Consider the following 22,500-nt stretch of genomic DNA (forward strand, 5'->3'; position numbering starts at 1 on the left):
AATCGGGACCATGCGTCAACATTCACGAAATGTTAGCAAGCGATCGAGAGCAACTTCACATTAAGAACTGCCAAAAAGTGGTTGAAATCGAGTTGATATCGTGGCTGAGATATTGTGGCACAGTTAAGATGGAAGAAACTTTCTTTTAGATCCAAGTTGCTCTTAACCAGCTCGGTTGGAAATTTGTTGTAACGAACTGTTAAATTTTCTTGGTTCGACTGCAAGGCTCTTTTATGATCAAATCTATTTCTATATTATTTATAACCTGTTGCGAAAATTTAATTTGGAAGGAAGGGATTTATCATACCGAAAACTGATTAAAACTGTTGCTAAAATCTTTCTCAGGCTCTCAGCTGTTCATTTCTGACGAGCAAACACACTGAGTTCCCAAACAAAGTTAATATCGCGGCCATCAGTATCAGCAATAAATATTTTCACGACTCGCCAATGAAAGTTTCTTCGAAGTGCTATGGAAGTTGCTATCATGGTCTTGCACCTTAATGTGTATTCCCACACCAATCTCTCGCTAAACAATTGGACAAAAACTACCAAAACGGATGGCCTCCGATTGAGCACCGATCTTCTAAAACTCACCACATGATCGTTTGATCGACGATCGGAAATAGAAGCAACAGAATTTGACATCACCACACAAACGCAACCAAATGACGAATCATGTTCCGTGTGTTATGCTGTAACACCTACAGGCGACAAGCATAACAAGCCACGCAGCACACGCAGCGGGTGTTATGTTGATGAATTCACCTCGCGGCCGCTCCATGCATGCAGCTGGTGGTGGCGCATGGTTCGTGCTGTCGGCATTGCATAAATCTTCCCACACACGACGACGCTTTTCCCACCAAAGAACACACTGCATGCATCCCTTTTGGTGGTGCGTCCGTGCGTTGGGTGGCTGTTAACAAAAGTGAAAGAATGTTGAAACAAATGCTAGCAGCTCACGAGCGGATCACTAATTACCAGAACACAATGCTCCTGTCGTTCCTACTTCTTCTACTACTACTACTACCACTACCACTATTGCCACTTCCTTTGCTGCTGTTACGGTATCAAATTACACTCGCAAAGGGTGTGCGAACGAGCGAGGGGCCAGCTGACTAACAATGTGCCATGTGTGTATGGCCGAAATGGGTTCGCCAGCCACGGCTCATGATCTAATTTTGTTGCTTACTCTTCCGCTGGAAGCTGCTGCTCCGGCTGCCTCTGGAATGCTGGAATGAAAGAGCATCCAGATTATGGGTAAAGCCACTGCGGGGTGTGGGGGGATGTTCGCAAAAATGGGCCAAAAACTCTTTCCCCCCCCCCCCCCGCTTCTCGCTCTCCTTGTTTGCATCCCCGTGGTGGGCTTTGTCTACTGCTCCCGGTTGCTCGTCCGTTCCAATCCCTTTTTGGCCGAGAGGTGCGACTAGCGGAGTTGCAATTTGTGCAATTCGCACGCGGATAAAGTCGTGCCAGTCGGGTGTGGTGGTGGCCCTGTTTACAATTAGCATTGCTGTGGCCGGGGGGGCTGGTCTGAAAGCTGTAATGTATGCCGTAATGCAGGGCCCAATGGTGGCCTCTGCGCAACACTGTTGCGGCTCGTGGTCGAAGCACGGATTATACCAGAGCGAAGAGCTCCGGTTTCTGGCTTAAAAAGGGGTGCGAAAAATAGCACCTTTGGTGGAGGTGCGTAAAAGACTTAATGCTCTCGTCGTCATCGGCACTCTCCAAGCTCTTCCCTCATCATTCTCCAAGCCATCGCCGTGGTCTTCGTCACTGTTGTGTGAGCAACGAAAGCACAAACAAACAACAAAGCCTGATCGGTGTCATGATGATGATGATGATGATGATGATGAGCGCCGGCTTATGCTGACGACGATGACAACAACAAACACGAGGAGAAGGAGGTGGAGGATCGAACGGATAGAAGGGAGTCGAGTGGTGCGTTCCTGCGCGCGGGAAACGAAACAGATGTTCACGTTCAGATTTGTCTGTTTACCATTGTTTGCGGCACCTCTGCTCTTCCAGGCCACCCTGTTCTTCACACCCCCGATCACCTCACCAACCCGCCCCCTCCGCCTGGTTCAGTCGGAAATAACAAGCAGATCTCGTCACATACCGCTAGACCACTAGACACACACCAGCACTATGTGTGTCAGTAGTATGCCCTAGGGCTTGCGATGGAAGGCCACGGATCGGGGGATGGCGTTGGAGAAATGGCACAAAAACAAGCGGAAAACAAAGTGCGTTCCGTGCGCGCAGATTACGCCATGTGGAGGAGGTGGTTCGTGAGTGCGTTTGTGTCTCGTGATCGTGGCTGTGAACAAAAACAAAACAGCAACACAAGAAACGCCCGAAAGAAAAGCTCTTTGCTGCTCCGGGTTTTCTTTGCTTTTCTTCAAACTTTTGGCTGAGTGGCCACGGACAAAAACCGTCGGAGTTGCCGATCAATCTTATGCTCTGCGGCTGTAGGACGTAAAATTCTTTGCTGCGAGCCATTTCCGCCATGTTGGCCCGTTTCTGTTTTTTTTTTCGGGGACCTTTTCCCGAAAGACCGCCCTTTCGTTCCAGTCGTCTTGGAATGTTTGGCTTTTGATAAATGAAGATGGCTCGCGTCACGTTTCCGCACCGCCGGATCATCGAGACGATCACGATGATGTTGTTGGTTTTTTAATCCAATCATTCAAAAGCTCAACCGCCGGGAGGGGGTGGCCGTTGCTCTCCCGCCGTTCACTTCATTCCCGTTGTCGAGCGCGACTGAGGCAACGATGGTTAACCGCGGTGCGTGCACTCACAGAGAGGCAGTTCGGGTTGAGGTGGTGTGAATTTGAGAACGCCCGGAGTAGAGCATGACAAATAGCCTGTTATGCGTGTGCGCTGAGAGGAGGGTGTGGGCTTTTTGCTTTTTCTCTATCAGAGTGTGACCTTCTTTTTACTTCAGAAAACCGCAACCGAGGTGTGGCAAGGTCGGCCACTGTTCCAGACAGAGAAAAACACGGTTCCAGCAGGAGCAAACGACAACGTCCATGTGCTTTGTCATGGAAAATTGGGACAGTTTGCAGTTCATGCGGCGTGGAAAAGGAACGATCGTTAGTTTTATCGTTTCGCCAGAGGCTTCTTCGTGGGTTGAGATGTGTGATTAGATGAAATATGAAACAATCAGCAAGCCATACGCCCGGAAACATGTTATTGCCTGATCTTCTGCACTTTACGCCGATTAAGATGCTAACTGGTTTGCAGAAATAGAGTGAATTATGGAAGATAAACGCATAAATATGAACAAAAATGATACAGAATGATGCAGAACAACACAGAAGAACAATAGATTACAAATACGTATTCGATAAGATAAAAAGTTCACTTAAACCAACAAACAAGCCAATGGAAAAATGAAACCAAACAATTGGTAAATTCCAAAAATCTACAGACTAATGCCATAAAGCTAATAATAGATGTCAAAATTTATAGATATAAAATGAAATATTATGAACTAGGTACAGACAAGCGATACCTGAAATAATGCTGAAATGCTAAAATACTGAAATAATACACAATAACTGAATCGAAACAATTAAAACCATCCTATCATGTGCTATCGAGGTTTCCTTCCTTTACCTTCTGGTGCCATTTGAATTAAACTTTCGCTAATTGAGGCAACATAAAAAGCGTTTATCACCGCGCTTCATTGTTAAAGTGCCGGGAGCAGCAACACAACAATGAACTGACGACTGAGGCCTTCCGGGAGGTGGTAGTAAAAAGACAAGCCGCTTGCCATTCAAGAACTCTAAATGCACATGAAAAGGCACGGCTTTTTTTGGGAAGGGGTCAAAAAATGCGAACTCTCTCCCCCACCGTGAAAACCCCTAATCGCTGTTCCAATTTTCCATTCAAATACCTACAAGCAGAGGCCCCCCTGCGCACGGTGAATATGCTCCGTTGTGAATGAGTTCACATGTGTGCGCCCAAAGTGTTCCCACCGAACGGAACCGACACCCTACGGAAATTCAACCCCAAGCTCCCTTAGCTTGGTGGTAAATTCATTCAATCTTCGACTGGCCTGACCTGCGGTCTGACGGTCAGGTTTGACTACTGGATTCCACCTTTTTTTTTGCACCCTGCAATCCCACCCTAAGCATAGGGGAGATGGTGGTGGTGGTGGTGCATCTTAACAAACAAATTTCATTCATCTTCCACCTCGCCGCCAAGAGAGAATGTGGTCGGAACCACATGCCCACCCCTGGAGCTATGAACGGCAAGGGTTCGCCAAGGGATTGAGAGTTGAACCATACCAGCGGAAGTGCGATCGTGAGGTGTGTGCGAGACCACAGGGGTAGAGCATGAGTTGCAGATGAAGCCACAGCCACAAAAAAAAAACAACCCTCGGTGAAAAATCCATAAAACGTTCAGTTAGTCAAACATCGTGCTCGATTATGGCACGAAATTATAGATCTTTCGGGTTATCATGGGCAATCCGTTCACCATCCGCCATCCTCGGTTAGATCGAGCCCCCTCCCTCCAGCACCAGTGGTGGCCCACTTTTCGGGAGTTCGTTACAGTTAACTTTCGCTCCCATTTGAAACACAGACAGACAGACGTATCCTCTTAGCGGTTATTATGCGCCCTACCAGACCAGAGAGCGAGGTAATAAACTGCTGCAAGCGCAAACGCATCAATCAACAAATTTATTAAAGTGTTAATAACACAGAACGCATCATCGGCGAGAGAGACAGACAGACACGACTACGGCGACGACGACGGTGCCTTTCCCATTGGCGTACGTTGAATAAATTCCTGTTTTCCCCTTCCGTTCCGACGATACTCACGACGATGTCTTTCGATGCTCATCATCAGCAGCACGATGTGTGTTTCGAATGGGTTTTCCCTCCCTTTTTTCCTCTGCGTTTGTAATTTCCCGATCTTCGGAACTTTGGCTACATTGTAGCGCGATGAGCGGAGAACCACACGCAGTGATATGTCATCGTGGTTAGGATCATTTACGGTCCGCATCGCCATTTAGGATTGTACCTGGCGTTTGTCTCTATCTTTCGCTTTCCCCTTCACTACTCCTCATCAGCGCTGCTCCTGGTGGCTGCACTCTTGTCACGATTTTAGTCATCAACTTCAAACCGACCCAAAACCCGACACCAAACGCTCTAAACGGTGCGTTAACGAGACGCTTTCTCGCTCCGGATAGCGCGCTGCAACGATCCGAAAGGATGTTCCCACCAGTGCTGCTCCGGTTGCTGATTAGTGAGGAGTGATTTGATTAATGACGGCACACGCGGCACAATTGTGACGCCTCGGTCGCGATGCAAATGCGCTTTGGTTCCATCGGGTTGTTCCAAACACGTGCGTCAATCGAACGCACGCCAGGCCGCACGCTCGTTAAAGGATGCTGCGCCGATACGCGGACATGTCCACTTTCGCCTTGCAGTGGCGCACCTCCAAACGGACGGAAATTGGAGCAACCCGGCGAATGGCCGTGGCGGATGTAATTAAACAAATTATCGACCAACAACCGACCAGCCGTCCAGTGTGCCCTTTTTTGGGGAAGGGAGAAGTGGTGATGGTCTGCTCTCGGTGGTACAAATTGTCCCTAAAGCACGCCGGGGCCTCGGCAATTTCAACTCAAATCAAGACAAATTGGGTGTTGGTGGCCCCTGGTGCCCGGTGCCCGGTGTCGAGAGGGCGCATTTCGCTTTCAAGCGTCGCTCACACGTCGATCGTCTTGGGAACTTGGCAGGCTGGCCAAGCTGTCGTCGTGAAGTTAGAGGCCATGCAGGGGCAGCAGTTAGACGCTAGACGACGACCACGATGCGGTCCAAAGACGGTTCGTCGTGGCCGGTCTGAAAATGGAGTGTAAGTGAGTGATTGCGAATTGGACAAATTAGATGCCTGTTTGGAAAGTGTAATTATCGCTTTTGATCGTGGTTCGTCGCCGGTTGCCGCTTCACATGCCACGTGGATGCAGCGCTGTGGATTGTGGCCACGGTAGAAACATTAATTACTCGGGAGAGTAAACTGTTGGAAATCTGGAATGTGTTTCTCCTTAAGCACCGATTTCAATTTCAATCTATCTGCCTGCCATAAATCCTTCTCGCTCTTCTCTCTTCGCGCCTTTTGAGCTCGTAGATCGTATTTAAGATTCCCAAAACAAAAGAAAGGGTATTGGAATGCCATTCCCTTGACTCCATCTCCATCGCCCAATGACTCCATCGCCCAGGGAGAGGTTTCGATTTCGGTTTTCAATTTGAAAACGATACCCACCACTATCATCGGGAGTAGCTTAGCTATGGTATGGCCAAGACAAATGTTGTTTTAATTGAAAAAAAAAGAAACAACCGCCTCATCTTGAATGCTCGCTCGGATTCAACGGGTTGCCACGGGTTGTGGCAAAGCAGAAGAGAACGTATCTAAATGGACCTCGGCGGGCACGCACTTCGTCGCTACCGAAAACGCCTCGTCGGTCGGCATTCCGGTTATGCTCAGCCACGAATGCAAATTGCTGGTCCATAACAAATGATAGAATTCCAATAGCTTCTTAGGCACCATACAACGGTTTTCTGCTAATCTCCGTGGAATTCAGATTGTGTCTTGCGTAATAAATCCTTCCGACGGATCACAAATCGCTGGCTGCTTCGATTACTTTGTGCGTTTTGTGACCGCTCGAAAGCTCACTTTTTCACGTCTGCCATCGTCTGTTCTTCCTACCGGGAGCGAAGGAAATAAACAATTTACGGCCCCTACTGCAAGCTTCTTGACTGGAAAAACTGCTTTATTCCTGTCGAGGAAACTGATCATTCTTGTTTTGAACTTTATTTTTAGAGTACAAATCCAAAACAATCACCTAAATTCGACCAAAATAATCACAAACACCACCAAAAATAAACATCGTTCGCTACTAATAAACTAAAGGAATAATTGGTCCGATACTCTAACGAGTTTCCAAGTCTTACTAGACTGTTGATTCTCATAAACGCGAGACTGTATTGAAGATGCTTTTTGAGCTTTTCGCTATTAATTAAATACCACAAACGGTTTATTAAAATGCTATGCTTTATTTGTAAAATCGAAAAATTGATCAAACGAAATGTGTAAAAAAAACCGTACGCGGTGTCCGAGTTGGAAAAGAGCAGAAGATTCCAGTGACTTCTCTTGCACTAGGGCCCTATATTTTACTATCTCCTCTCGGTCAATAGCAGGCATTGCTGCGTTCGAATTCGTTCCATTTTACGCCCTCCTAGATACACTCCATCTTTCACGTCCAATCGACACCTGAAGATGAGCTCATCGAGGTCGGCAAAGTGTAGATCGCAGCTCGCTGCTCCACCATCACCTGCTTAACGTCTGAATAAAGTTTTCCGAAGGGTGCTTGAAAAAGTAATATACCTCCCTTCCTTTTTCTACACACTGGATATGCAAATGTCACTCATAAAATGCACTTTCTGTGTTGCGGGCGCATCGAAGGTACATCTCCCCTAACGCTGTCCGTTGATGGGCCTTTTTGCTCCAGAGCCCTGCCAAACCGGCTGACAAAGACCGGTTAGCCGTTTCGTTTCGAACGTCAAAGCTTGCCCCCCCCGTTTGTGATCCCGATATCCCGATGTAGTACGCGGGCGCGCTCGAGCACCACCGACGCTAAATTGTAACAACGCGGCCGTAGATCACTTAATACTCTAACGAACTCTGCTCGAACTCCCGTTTTTTCCGTTTGGACCCTTCAGTGCCTCCTCCTCGTCCGCAACGGAATCTCAACTATTTGCCATCGAATCGAATGCACACTAATTTTGCAATCGGACACCATTTTCATTAGTCGACTGCTCGACTAAACTATTTGCTGGTGGTGTATCCTCACTGCACTTTCATTTGCGAAACTTTCCACCTTACGGCCTACCCCTTGGTTCTGGCGCTGGTGTTTTATCGAACGAGGAAGTGGCGCAAAGAAACGGAAAACAGGTTGCAGCATCACCGTCGTCGTCGTCGCCGTCGTTGCCGTCGTCGGCTTCGGGAGCTGTAATTTAGCTTTCGACTTCGAACGCCTCAAAACGTCCGGCCAAATCCGTTGGGCTTGCCAAACGGGACGCTTCCGTCTCGAATCCCATCCATCCACCTCCCTGCCGGGGGTCAGGTTAGTTGTTGGCGTGCGCGTGATATGTGGGCAAGTTTAAACACCGTTTATCATTGCCATTATCTGGAGCTGAGCTGCCGGCCTGACAGCCCCACACACATTTACCCTCGACCGGCGTAATAGTCGTCTTAGAAGCTTGGCTTCTGTGTACCAGGATGGTGCTCCTCTTGGTGCTGGTGCGGCAGTGGAGTGCCTTCCTATCGGGAGCCACATCAGCACATTCCACCTCGCACGCCCTCGCCCAATCGATCGGTGGGGGGGGGGGGGGGGGGGGGAGGGAGCACTCTGCGCTTCCCTGGCGCTGATTGCCATTTATTTTCATTTATCTACGGTATAAATTACCGGCCATGCATGCAGCGTGCTGCTGTGCACCAAGGAATGGCATCGATGTGTGCGCCACCGTCGCCACCGCGGTTCGCAGATCGATGCACCGAACGACGAAGAAGAGAACTCTTCCATGATTCCAACGACCGCATTATTCGCAACCCAGCAGTGAGCTGCCGTGCGTGTCGCTTTGTTCACACCTCGGCATGCTTGCGCGCGCCCATGGAACCAACCAATGGAGTGTCCAGCGTAAGCACGGACGGGAATCTTACGGTCGGAATCACCAATCGCATCCGCCGCCAATCGTTTAGGATGCGTAGGTCGCCCAGCACATACACAGAGGGACGGTGTCAAAAGTGAGCATATTATTACCGATAATAATAGCCATCGATCGTCTGCATGTGTGTGTCGTGTGGGGACTCTCGGAGCAGTGTCCACGATGGTGAGGCCGCAGAAGAGAGAGCCTTTAACAAAATTGAATTTCAAAATTTATTTACTCACTCGCACTCGAAGAGAAGGTCCAGCGGTCCATTCCCGGAGAGCTAAAGAGCCTCCTTTCTCCCTTCACCCCATTCGGACACCCGGCCTTCGGAGAGAGGGCGTTCGCGATCGTTTAGCGACCGTTTTTTAGGTGGGTGTCCCATCCCATCCCTTGTCACCGTGTCGTTCAGGTGCCACGGTGAAGTGACTTACTTTGATAATCGCTAACAATGGACACCTCCGTTAACCTTCCGGTGACATTGATCATCGCTGTAAGTGGCAGACCGCGAGTGGGCGCGATGCCGTTGATGGAGATCTAAACGCCACAAGCAGCGAGAAACCGCTGCGTCATTGCTATGCTTGCCGCTATTGGGGAATGTCGTGTGCCAATGTGCGCTCAACGCTGGATAACGAATCAATTGCGCCGAGTGATCGGAGCGTGGTGTGTGGCATACTTTCATTTGATCAGTGTTAAGCATTAAATTGTAACCAGGGCTCAGTCGATGAACTACATTCTGCCTAAAATGTGCCCAATTTTTGGAAATTAAGTAGTGAAATTATGCTTGTAACTATTTCTTGTTAAACATTTATTTATAAGAACATTTATTTAAAATACTTGTTCAGCTTTGATTCGTTTTCTCCTTTTTATATTTTTTGATGATCAAGCTTTGTCAGACAAGCACACAACGTTTCCCGATAAAATTATGTAAACAGTTTTTTCATTATATTGAATCTTCTATTTTGAACTCCATTTTTCTCTCTGGCGTTATTGCTATTTAATAGTCCAGCAAAAGTAACAGACAAACTGATTGTTTGTTTAACTGTTCCATTTATTTCGATAAATTCAATAACTACAAAGTGAATGTTTTGAAAAAAAAACCCATGAGGTTCAACGGCAGAATCAGCTATTCGAACATCTTCTAAGTGACTTCAATGCCAGTGATGAAGCGAAAAACCTTTCCAAAAATTTCGTCAAATTCTCTTCCATGGAGAAATAGTTGCGTCATTACTGACAGTTTTCCTACATTTCATCACGGCTTGTGCATGAAATGCTTTATGGTTTTTCTCATTTATTCGCGCTATGGTTTGGTACGCTTCTCGAGTAAAAAATTTTTTGCGTTCGCTCTGTAGGATTACTCATGTTTAAAGCTGCCTTTTTTGCTGTAAATCCATTTGTTCTGAGTGAATGAAAAGGTAAAGACATAAAGGCATAACCTGAATGTCATTGCCGCAGTCCGTGGGATATCGTTAGCCAACAGCGCAACGCAACGATGAGCTCATCATCCTAACCCATTCCCATGTAAACTAGGTCAAAGCCGATCATATTACCATCCACCGTATGTTAATTATTCATAAATCCCATGTTTTTTTTGCGATTTGGGCTCGCCTCATCTCTGCCAAAAATCTCGGTAACGTAACCGCCCGAAACTACGTCATCGCACCCGTCGAAGATGATCTAATTCCACGAAATTTACTCCACGTTCGTTGCACGGCACGACTGCCAAGTGAAGTGAAGTGCGATTGAAGGGAAACCCCTTCACGTCGATCATTATGCAATCAAGCCCATATTCACTGTAGATTCTGCGTGAAATTGAACCCACAGACAGATCGCAACCGATCGCTGGCTGGTGAAGAAGTTCAACGAAAACCATTCCCTAACCAGCATCCACCAGCATGCACTTGCTCGATCGATCCCTTCGAGGTGATGGCGCGCGAAGCATTCTGCGGACACAAAGTATGTGCAAACCTTAATTTGTTTGCCTTATTCGGAGCTGTTGTTGTTGTTGTTTGTAGCATCACTCCGGTTGCTCCAGATTTATGAACAAGCTCTCCAGCATACGCAGACACATGCACACACGGCACGGCACGGCGCAGAGTCATCGTGTTTTAATGGTATTTTTCCATCCCCCCTCCCCCCCGAATCTCCCTCGCTTTAGTACAAATCGCTCAACACCCTCCCCAGTCCAATCACTAACGGACTGGAGCCGTGGTAACGGAAGGATCTACTGCACATGTGCGAGCGCTCGATCGCTCGCTCCAATTCCACACTCGTTCACAGTGGAACCCCGTATTCCTCCCGTTCCGTACAACAATTCCTCATTCGCTGCATGTGTTGCTGCAATGAGTGTGAAGTAGAATTTAGAAAAATTGCTGACAAACTAGGCAGACGACGGACCAACCACAGGACACACAAGGGCGCAAGGCTAATGTGAATGATGCGGATAGGAAAATGGCCGTCACACCAGACGGGCGCGGACACACGTACTGTGCAAATTGCACACCGAGCTCCTCTGTCACTTCACCATCACTCTTCCGCCTCTTTGACCGTGGAGTAAATGGTCTGGCAATCGATTTCCTATAGCGTAAGGTGGTGATGGTGATGCTGAACCGTCTAAGGCTGGAGTAGACCCGGGCACTAAGTAATTGGTAGCGAAAACATTGCGAACTGGAAATTAAAAGTGTAAATAAACAACCGTAAGCAAGTGGGCCGTTAGGTGGAAGGGATGCTGCATACATCAGTCCATTGGGGAGAGCATTCCCGTTGTACTCGTGCATGCACACGCCACAAAGTATCCGCAACGAGAGAGAGAGAGAGAGAGAGAGAGAGAGGGAGAGATAGGGAGACACTGCATTGATTGCACCCACGATGCAAGGACCATGGTGCTGGACTCTTGAAATCAAGCCAGATCAGCAAACTTCTGCTGCAGTTTGTTTTCTGTGGCATTCCTCACGTAGACGAACATTCACACATGCTAATCAACCAGATCGTGATACCGTTTCTACACACATGGAAACTTTTCCATTGCGATAACAAAAGAAAAAAGAGCAAATAATTTGTACAGCAAAAGAAAGTCGACAACTCGAATTCAAAGATTTTTATATCACAAACCAATATTGCTTTATTTATTAACATTTCTTTACGACATGACAACTTCGTTATATCAACGAAAATATTCGATGTGTGTAGAAACACCCTAATGCTCGACCGAGAGTTGGTGCTGGCGATGATAACGTTTGGTGAACAAAATGGTGAAATGCAAAACGGGAGCAACCGATGCGATCGCAAACGCAATCGCGTTCCGATCCAATCTGCTCCTCTCCCTGGGGATTCGAATCAGATGCAAATGGTGAGCGTGAAACATTAGCTTCCGATTCCTGCAGCACTCCGGCATTCGATTGCACTTAGATAAAGGGTAGCAGCAGAACATCGCCACCCTGCCCCTGTACCTCTACTTTCTCCACACGTCCTCCAACCCGAGGCCTCCGATGGTGACGGAATGGCGTGAACGTGAAAGTAAGATGAATTGCCAGCTGCGCTCGGCACACATTTTGCACCATAGAGCGGCTAGCGGATTATTTTATCAACGACAAATCAACGCGCAACGCTTGCTAGTAGTTCTCTGGGGCCGGAGTGGGCTAGGGTTCCTAGGGAGCCACCAGAATGAGGAGACGACGATCTTTTGATGGGTCCTTTTGTTGAAGATCCGGTGTGTGCGGAACAATGAACGCAGCTCAAAAAGCGCGTAGTTAGCAATGCTCGGAAGCACCCCTTCAACAGCTCCCAAAGTGGCCCCACTGGTGTTTGTCCGGTGCTCCATCTCGGACGGACAGATATTCCAGACGACGACGACGACGACGACGACGTACAAAGCCAAATTGAGGCGCGTACCCGGTGTTTTACGATTGGATTATGCAAATGCCAAAGCCTGGGCTAGCTCTGAAGCGGGGAAAATTCTCACCGAAAAACCTGGTGGACCCCCTAGTGTGGCACCGTGACCCCACGGTTCGCGGATACAATGCACAAAACCGGGTCCGGACTCCCGCACATACACTATCTCTGTGGGAAGGATTTGAGGGAGATTAATTACTACTTTTTACCGTTTTTTTTTTTTCTTCTACTGGTTCGTATGGGGCATCATGCGCCACCAGGATCGTGGGCGGGCCTCGTGGCCAGCGCCGAACGGATGGCGAAAACCGATAGGACCAGCAGCAAACCCCCACCCGGAAAGGAAGCCGGCGATGACCTGGAAGCGCAAGGCAAGCAAAACAAATAGCCGCAACCGGCGCACCACCGCACTGGACCATTCTCGACGCGTACCTTATCCAGGCCGGCTGATCTGGGAAGTCCCCCCAGACCTCTGATGTGATGCCTCGGTCGCCCGACACACGCCCGAGCGCGGGAAGAATATGCTCATTGATAACCTAATAAAACTCCGCTCAGCTGGAGGACAATCCGTGTTACCGGACGACGCGTCGGCCGGCCATTGCGCGCGGCCTGCTCTGATTTGCTTCGGCCCCGTTGTATGCGATTGCCATCGCGAATGCTCGAGCGAGTGCGCGCGCGCTCTTGGTCCGTGATCGCGATGCAGTTTAGGAATATTTTATGCTGCCCGATACGACCGGAAGGCAATGGGATTCCCTCTGTACGAATGCCCCGGTGCTGTTCTGCATGTGCAGCAGCAGCAGCAGCAGCAGCAGCAGCAGGTGGGGCCACAAACAACAACCATAAGGCGGCGCGCATCCGTGCGAGCGCAAGATGAACCGCGCGGCATTTATGATAACAACGGTTTATCGGAAGAATTATGGGTTTTTAGCATTGCTGCCGATGGTGTGGTGTTTGCGGCAGGTGGTCCTGTGGCCATGGAATTTCGCGCCAACGGGAAAGGGAGGAAACGCATCCAACACGACTCCACGGTGCCGTGCCTTGGGCCGCGAAATACCGGTTGCACGATGATAAAGCACAGATTAGGCGGTCACTCGGTGGAGACCCGACGTGTTGTGGTTTACGGTGGTGCGGTGCGGTATGCAGCCAGTATGTGTGTCAGTCGGGCAAAGGGTGCGGATTAAAGGGGTGCATGGGGACGACACATCAATCGTCCGAACTGGCTGCCGGGCTGGGCCTGGATTTCGGTTCCGAGAAGCTGTTCAAGGCTGTTGGCTCTCAAGACACCGGCGGCCACGGAACTGGATTGGTATTGAACTGGCTCAGCAGTCGGTGAGTTATGTGCTCAATTTGCTGGATAAATTCTTAAACGCATAATCGTAACGAACGGGAGGATGATTCCATTTCGTTCCGCACCATTACGCTCACACATTAGCTGTATGCGTAACGCCGATCCGAACCAGTGGTTCATCAAATGTAATCGAAAGCTTGTGGCCACAGGACGGGTTGTGAAGCTGGTTGATAATCATGAAAAAGTGATCCTGGAACTGATTCTAGCTCAAGCTCAAGCTCTAAGTTGGAATAAATCTTGTTGCCTGGGATCGTGGAACGTTGCGTGGAACGCACCAGGAATCTTGAACCTGTTCCTGTGAGGATTTAGGGGTTTTTCGTCGATTATTCGAGCACGAATGGCGAATGAGATGACTCATTTGATACAGGGTGGTAACGTGAATGTGATAGTCATAGTCGTTGTGAAGGCCTCGTATCTTTCTTCATTCTTGGTCATGTGGGTGGATCTATTGTCAACAACAAATATCACTATTGGTGCTTTGTTTATGTTTTGTTTTTGTAGTGGCTTGTTTTGCAGACCAAATCAGTAAATTCTATCTTGAAAAACTCGATTCGAAGGACAGAGAACTTCATACTTTGATTCAGAGACACTAAAACTGCTATTCGCAAAAGGTATCACGAGAAAAATACAGGGACGAACCTCAGCAATTGGTATATTGGTCTAGAAAATGAAGACTGGTCTAGAATTAGTCTAGAAAATGAAGAAAAATGGCTGGTATAATAAGATATCGTTTTGAATACATTAAAAAAAATTCATGGTTAATATTTGTGTTGATATTCCTTATGCGATCTTATTTCATAACCGTTCTACGCTTTAGATCAAACTCAAACCAAGGGATTGTAATACATCCATCTTCTACAAAGTGTTCGAATATGTAAAAGCTAACAGAGCCGAGTGTTTTATGTATAAAACGGCTTACGCTTATATCATCGCTAATGGTCTATTTCACTTTGTTGATCGCGATCATAACTGTGTAATAAATAATTCCCAAACAACTACGCTCTTTCGTTGGGTTACATAAAAAAACACGTCTTGGCAAGCCAAACGAACCGAACGAGGAGGGGGCAGGCAACCGGGAGAGATACGCGGCCGGCAGATAATATAGTTATTACTACGCGAGGATGACAAAGGCGGCAGAAATTGGAAAATTCCTCTCAACTAACGGGGTCTCCTCCTGCAGCGAGCCCTCATCACTGATGTAATCGCAAAAATACCAGACCGGACCGGCACTACACCGATCGCAAGGGGATCGCATCGAAGCGTGGATACAGCAGACGTTTCCCGCCCACGTGTTGACCGTATCGCGTTACTCGATGCCGATGCCGTTGGCTCGGCGCGATCACCTTCCGCTGATCAATGCTCCAACCCGTCGTCACCTTCGCGCGTGCGCACACCGCACCAACCACCGCAAGCAATTCAATTTATCGTTATTTATATCGAAAGATTTATAAATTACTCTTGTTATTAATATTATTGGCCACGAATCAATGCCAGCAAAAGGAGTGGACCAACTGTGTTCCCTTTTGGCGAAGAACGACTAACGTCAGAGCAACTTCGCCAGGCGCCATCATTCGCTTCCTCGTGTACATCGCTCGTGGCCGCGAATGGTCGCGGATGGATAAATTGAAATTAACACTTGCCATTAGTTGGGTGTTTGCTATAGGGAGAGAGGGGAGGAGAGAACCATCACGGTGACAGAGACACACCGAGCCATTCGATTCTGGAGCAAACGGGAGGTGTCTTCATTCGCGCTGTCCGAGGTGTCCCGTGAAAGGTGCTTTGTCACCGTGTGCTGCACGTGCGTCTGATAAGATAAGTTGCACTGAATGCACTGCTACAGCGACCACCGGATGAGATTGAGACAGTGATCGCGCGCACTGAGGCGCAGCGAGTTTGTAGTTACAATCTTGATTAACCATCCGCGCGGGACTTGGACACCGTTTAGCCCCGTTCTCGATCGCGGAACACACACCCAACCGATCGATCGATCGCCTTTAACATGACAGCTGCTTGTCGAAATCGGCTGTCACGTCACCAAGGGTGGCAAAACCCATTAGCCGCGATGCCATCACCTTCGTCTTCCGCATTAGATCGATGTCGGTCGGTATCAAGTATGTTTTTGCCTTTTTTTTTCGATCAAGTATTTAGTGACCATCACGGAGCGTGATCGTTGACGTGCAGGGCCACGATTGGTACTTTACGCTAAGAACTGTCAAAAAGAGGATGGAATTAAGTTACTTTCTTTCGATCAAAGTTCCTCTTATCAAATTCGATTGGAAATTAGATGGTAAGAGCTATTGAAATTCCTCATCTTGATTGTAAAACTCTCATTTGATCAAATTGATTTCTTTTATAATCTGTTGCGACATTATAATGTGAGAAGAAGGTAATTAATCTATTTGATGTTGATTAAAATTGTTCTTAAAATTGTTATCACCAATTGAAAGCCAATCAAAGTTTCTCAACTGTGCCCTGTGCTGTCGTGGCCATGCACCTTTAGACGCAACATGGCACTCGAGCATCAAACTACGAGATGCACATTTAATCGTGACCGGAAGTACTACACGGGTTAACGCAGAATCACTTTGCTTTATCGGTTGATAACCTAGTGGCAACAAAGTTCAATCAACGTTCACCGGACGACACCGGCTACGAGGTTCAGCTGTTCCACAGTTTGCGACCACGTTAGCCGCCGATCGACTTCCTCTGTTGCCGCTCATCGCCTTGATGGTGATGGTGAATGTAATTTACGATCCTGAACCTTTCGCCATCGCGGGCACAGCTGGTAAAGGGGCGCGCTCTCAGCAATCATCAGATTAGCTTCGATGTGACACCAAATTGCACACTAACCTACATCCTTTTCCATCTGTGCCAAGCTGTGCTTCCTTCAGTTGTTTTTACAACCGCCTCCCCTCATACCACCGAGCTCTTCATCCCCTTCCTTCCATTGGCAATCCCCATCTTCTTCTTCTTTCAGTTCACCAGCAGCAGCGGGCAACTCGAGTGTTCCTCTCGCTCATTAGCAGATGCACCGGATGCAAATCAAAATGCGGCACTCCCCCACCACCGAGAAGATGGGGTGGAAGATGGGTCCAGGAGGTTCAGGAGTCTAAACCAGAGCCGTAGAAAGTCGATTTCATTACGCAGTCGCTCGCTTGGGGATGGTGTTGACCAGGAAGGAAAGACTCTTTGCACTATTGCTGAAGTTCCTCCTCCTCCTGGTGCTGCTGCTCGTGACTACCTGCACCGCATTGATCTCGTCATCGGGGGAGCATTGAGAGCTGGAAAAACCAACGATCGGCGGCCACCCGGTGCCAAGTGTCTTCCCATTTGAAAAACCGGAGTTTTACTGCCACTTCTGCTGATTCTGTTGCTGGGCACTTTTTTCCAGCCAGATTTTAGGATCAACTTCGATCTTCCCATTCCACTTTGGGTCGCGCTGTCCCAAAGGACAGCGCCGGAACGGGGGGTCTCGATGGTACCCTAAATCACTTGCACTCCCTGGTGCCAAGCGTTCCCGGCAAAGGGAGCGCTGCATGCTCACTGACGGATGAGCTTCGGCCTTTCGCCGCCTCGCGTTCGAAACGATAAATCACGGATTCCACAGCAAATGGCCGTGGCAGGCTACTATACTAGCGAGCGATCAAACGATCCAGGCGAGCGTTTTGTAGTTTAACTCACTTGCCACAAGTCAACCGTCTTGACAGAGAGATAGAGGAGCTTTTCCTTCGGTTGGTTTTTTTTTTGTTTGCGTTTTTTTTTCGTGTGGCTCACTCCCTCACTCCGAACGGACCGGGATGAGCACCGCGATCGACCACCAGCAGCCAGCACCGTGCGAACAATTGGCAGACATTGAAAGAGGATATAAATTATACGCTTTCAATTGGAACTGTACGATTGTGGCGGGTGGGGGGGGGGGCTTCCCGTTGAGGAAAAGTGCTCGTAGGAAAGGAAGGAAAAGCGTTTTGCTTCTTCATTTTCTCCCGGTTTTTTTTTGCGTTTCAGCTCCACGTTTCCCTCTGCAACGCGTCTTTGTAGCGCGGATCTGTGGCTCATCTCATGGCACATCCCGCCCTTCGCAGCAATCGATCCCCGCGTATCGACTCGCTCGACATCAAAGAAAGCAACAGTAGCACTAGCAGCATGAAAAGAAGAGAGGAGGGGAGGGAGAGGGAGGAGTATGTCCATCCACCAACAACGGCATCGTGCAGTGCGCAGTAGCTGGCAAATTCCATCTCTCCGTTCCGTCTTGCCCGCAAAACCGAGGATCGCGAGCTAACGCGAACTGGTGGGAATCGAATCGCGAATGGAAAAGAAGGCAACACATTCCGCGCCGCCAAGACTTTCACTGTTTAAAGCCATCCAGCGAGCAGCAGGGCGTCCTTCCAACGATGCCACAGGAAACAATATGCCGATGGGATGGGATCGTGGCTACCGGAATCCGGAACCGCACTGGCAGTTCCGTGGTTTCTAAAGGTATTAATTATCGGCTTAGTAAAGTGTGTTTCAGTTTGAAACGACCAAATGTCGCCCTGAAACTTTTAGAACTGAAGATTCGAAGCCAAAAATCCATGCAAGGAAGCTGTACGAAGGATGCATTTTGAATGACGTAAGGATAAAATGATTTTTTCACAAATACCTGATAACAAATTCGACCTTACCGATCGTAAAGGGATGATTGATGATGCTTCACTTAATAAACTGTTGGGGCTACGCAAAACACGGCTGCACACATTCAGGAGAGCTAGAAGAATAAATTTATTAACCTCGTCGTAGGTTGCTTAGTTTTACCGAATCACCGATTACTATTCCAATATAAACTTTGCCCATAAGTTAATGTTTTGACAATGATCTGTAACTGCGGAGTGAAATCGATTGAAATTTGTGCCCAGTTGAGCAACTACGGCAAATAATTTTACCATTTATTCGGTCCAAAAATGGTCCTGTGATGATTTGACCTCGGTGACGGCAACCAACAACAGGGATGTCGTTTATAGCCATTCCTTTGCTAAGAAATTCCCTATTCCATTCGGCCAGATTCCAATAGAAACAGGCTTTATCGTTAGCAGACTGATCACAACGCCACAACGTCTTGTCCTCACTGTGGCCCACATTTCACCGTCCATCGACCTGGTCCGGTGGCAAGGTTGCTGCAATCCCGACCTGATTACCGATTGACCTCCGATGATTGCTCTTTTCGAGGATCCTCCTTCCATCAGTACGCCGTGTGAGTGGGTAACAATTGAATATTAAAATAATTAGAACACCGTTGAGGGTACCACGCCTACCCACCACACCCCTTGATATGCGCACCCCACCATTAATCCAATTAGATGTCAAGGATGGCGATGGTCTGCGTAACGACGACTCCGAGCCAAACCGATATTGTTGTATGCTCGCATGGAGTGCGGACCGGCAGCTACAGAAAATACACGATTGTGCGTGGGTTGTCCAGCTGCCACCCTCCCGCAATCAAGACGATCCGTAGGCACTAACTGTGAGCAACAGAGTACCTTAAATTAATTACGAACCACCGTAACGCAACGCAACGGAACGGTTTATGCGACTGGAGAGGAGCAAAAACATGAATTATGGTGTGGCGCACGAAGGTGGTGTGGCGGCCATTTTCACGGACTAGTGGTCGTACCTTCGCTGCGTCGGATAAGTCACGCGGCAACAGCACTGCACTGAAGGGTGTATCCTTCCCCCTTCTACCGGGGTGGGGAGTCTGTAATTTAATAACTAATTAATTTAATGATTATTTGTTATATAACAATCTGCATCTTTGATCTTCTGCTGCTGCTGCTGGTGCGGGGGTGCATCATTACCGCCCTCGTTCGCTCGCTCGAACGCTCGCTGCGGTTTCGCTGTCCTCTGCTCCCTTTGGGGGGTGTTGCCATTCGCCATGTTTCACGCACCGTAAACCGTTGTCGATCGATTGTTTCACCGATCGTTCGATCACCCGTTCTGGTGGTTTGGGGTCGTGCCCAATGGAATGTCTGGCAGGCAGCCAGCCAGGTCTCTGCGTCTGCGAGCATCGGTTGGCTGACTCTGATTGGCCTTGGAGTTGGAGGCTTTGGTTTGGGTTGGAATAGTCTGGAGTGCAGCGAGAGCCGCCAGCAAAACTCGAGTAAATTAATTGCAACTTTGATGATGATGATGATGATGATGATGATGGCACTGCACCCGGTTCCGAGCACAGGGCGCAAATAGAATATAAAGTTCTGAAGAATGATTAAACTTCGATCCTGCTTCGAAGCTTCGTTGCGGTGTTCAGTCCACCTTTCGAGCCATTCGATGCTGCGGATGCGCGATCGCGGATGATCGTCACGATTCGTGCGCCACCTACGATCGACGACGATGACGTCGCGAGCTGGAGCCCGTTGTCCCGTTACCTTCGGAGTTGCGCAGGAAGTGCCTGGAAGCCAGGAATTCGCATCCGCGGATTGCCCTCCCTCTTTCTCTCTCTCTCTCTCTCTCTCTCTCTCTCTCTCTCTCTCTCTCTCTCTCTCTCACGGCACCGGTCACCGCGGTTCTCAGTGGACACGTACGGTGTTCGGTGCTTAATTTCTTCCTTTTTCGTCGCTAATTGAAACGATTATCGAAAGTTTATCGATGACCATCCGGTCCCATCGCGCGATGGACCACGCGTACCCGATATGGAGCTTTTGGTTTCCCTTCCTCCACCCTCAATCCCATCTGCACGGCGTGCTTATCGATGGGGAGACCCCACAATGTGTGCGTTTGGCGGAGCAACAAAACAACAACAAGTCGAGCACCAACTCCTGAATTCCCACAGTTCACAGTCGTCGTCGTCGTCGTCGTTCACCAAACTGAGCCCTAGCGCCGCACCAAAACCCACCAGAAATAGCGAATGCGATTGGCAAATCGGTGGTGAGCGCAATCGAAGATGAGATCGAAGGGGTCATCGACGAGATCGGCGGCGTTAGGCCCCCCAAGCGAGGATAAGGTTATGAGAAAAATGCGACGGGAAAATGGTTAATTAATTAAATTTATTGTTGGCCAAAGCGTTCCGCCAGCGGCTGGTCTGCAAAGCAAGGGAACTCGTCTTCCCGGCGGTATGCCAGCCTCATAATAATGCACGGTGATCGTTCTATCTCGCTGTGTTCCGTGCCGAAAGATCCAGCCAACGAGGCAGTTCAATTTCAGTGCAGTTGTCATTAAAGCCGGTATGGAATTACACGACTGGGCACGACTGTCTCTGGTAGGAGCTGGTTAGTGCAGGGTATATTCTTTATGGATTGGTTCGGTGAGATGTGGTTTACGATTGCGGAATCGTTTGCTTAATGCTTGAGGTTAGTTGCATGATATTTAAAGTGGGATGAGATGGTAAGAAGGTGGTAGAATAATCAATAACTGTAAACAGTTTACAAGATGGGTCAAAGTCAAGATAAGTTAATGTTGTATTAAGCATTTAATATAATGCTCTACTTCTTGTGCAACAACCCAGTTATCAAGCTCCTACACGATAGCGAGAGATCTAAAGCGAGAATTTTGGCGGATTTGCTCAAACTGATGGCATGGTGGCGCATTTTCGAACACCATTTAACAAGACCTAAGACCTGTCCAACGCATGTAAAGAATTTTGATTTAAAATTATGGTTAAACAAGGTATTAATACTCGCTCAACAATGGCCAGATCACAACGACTGGCTCTTCACTGCATTGATATTGGAATTCATTGATATCTCAAGCGACACATGAGCCATTGGCCACTGGAATTGCCATGTAAGGGACGATTTCTACGATATTCCAGTAGCGAGCATGGGCCACTTGCATGCCATAGATATGATTAAAACCTGATGAATATTCCCAAATGCAACTTCCATCCTAATATGGCGCTACAGTATCGAGATCGAATCTTTATGGTTCGACTTCATTTCCGATTGCGCCACTTTCTTAACCCAATCCCCATGACTCGCTCCCTATTGATTACTTATCAATCACGGAGTTTTCCCAACCATTCGATTGATGTTCGAGAACAAAATGTCACCCGGCCACGTTCGCACGCGTCTCGAGCAAATCGGTGTGGCTGCCGAAAATCCAGATCTTTGGAATTCCTCCATATCGTGTGCCCTGCGAGATAAAGATTAATCCCCAAATAGACCCTAATCACCTGAATGGAGCGTGATCGATCATTCGGGCGTAACGTGTTAATTCCCACGAAATCCAAGATAATAGATCACCGCGAGAACCCCCCACCATCGGCTAATAGGTCCAGCGCCCCCCCGCCAATTAGACCAACGCGACGCGACTACCCCAACCCCGGTGGGGGGTTATCTACAAAACCCGCTAACACCGGCGATTTAATTGTTACGGAAGCTTCTTATCGCGTAGCGCACAACCGGGTGTGTACCGCGTGGCGTAGAAAGTGCTTCTTTATCTTATCACGCAGCACGCTTGGGACATTCGAGACCATCGGACCCCCAATTTACTGGTTTTTTGTTTTGATTTTTCTTCTCGCTCGTTGTTGACGGAATGGAAGGAGCAACCCGTCGTGTGTACAAGTGATCGTAATCTGCTTTGGATGCCTAC

General features: G+C 48.4%; 1 protein-coding gene across 1 annotated transcript in view; it reads left to right on the forward strand.

Moving 5' to 3' along the window:
- The window catches only part of LOC126572578 (autophagy-related protein 16-1), a 236,004-nt gene that overhangs the window by 178,452 nt on the left and 35,052 nt on the right, over positions 1-22,500 (forward strand). The window lies entirely within an intron of this gene.

Source organism: Anopheles aquasalis, chromosome 2 (assembly GCF_943734665.1).
Source record: "Anopheles aquasalis chromosome 2, idAnoAquaMG_Q_19, whole genome shotgun sequence".
Lineage (NCBI taxonomy): Eukaryota > Metazoa > Arthropoda > Insecta > Diptera > Culicidae > Anopheles > Anopheles aquasalis.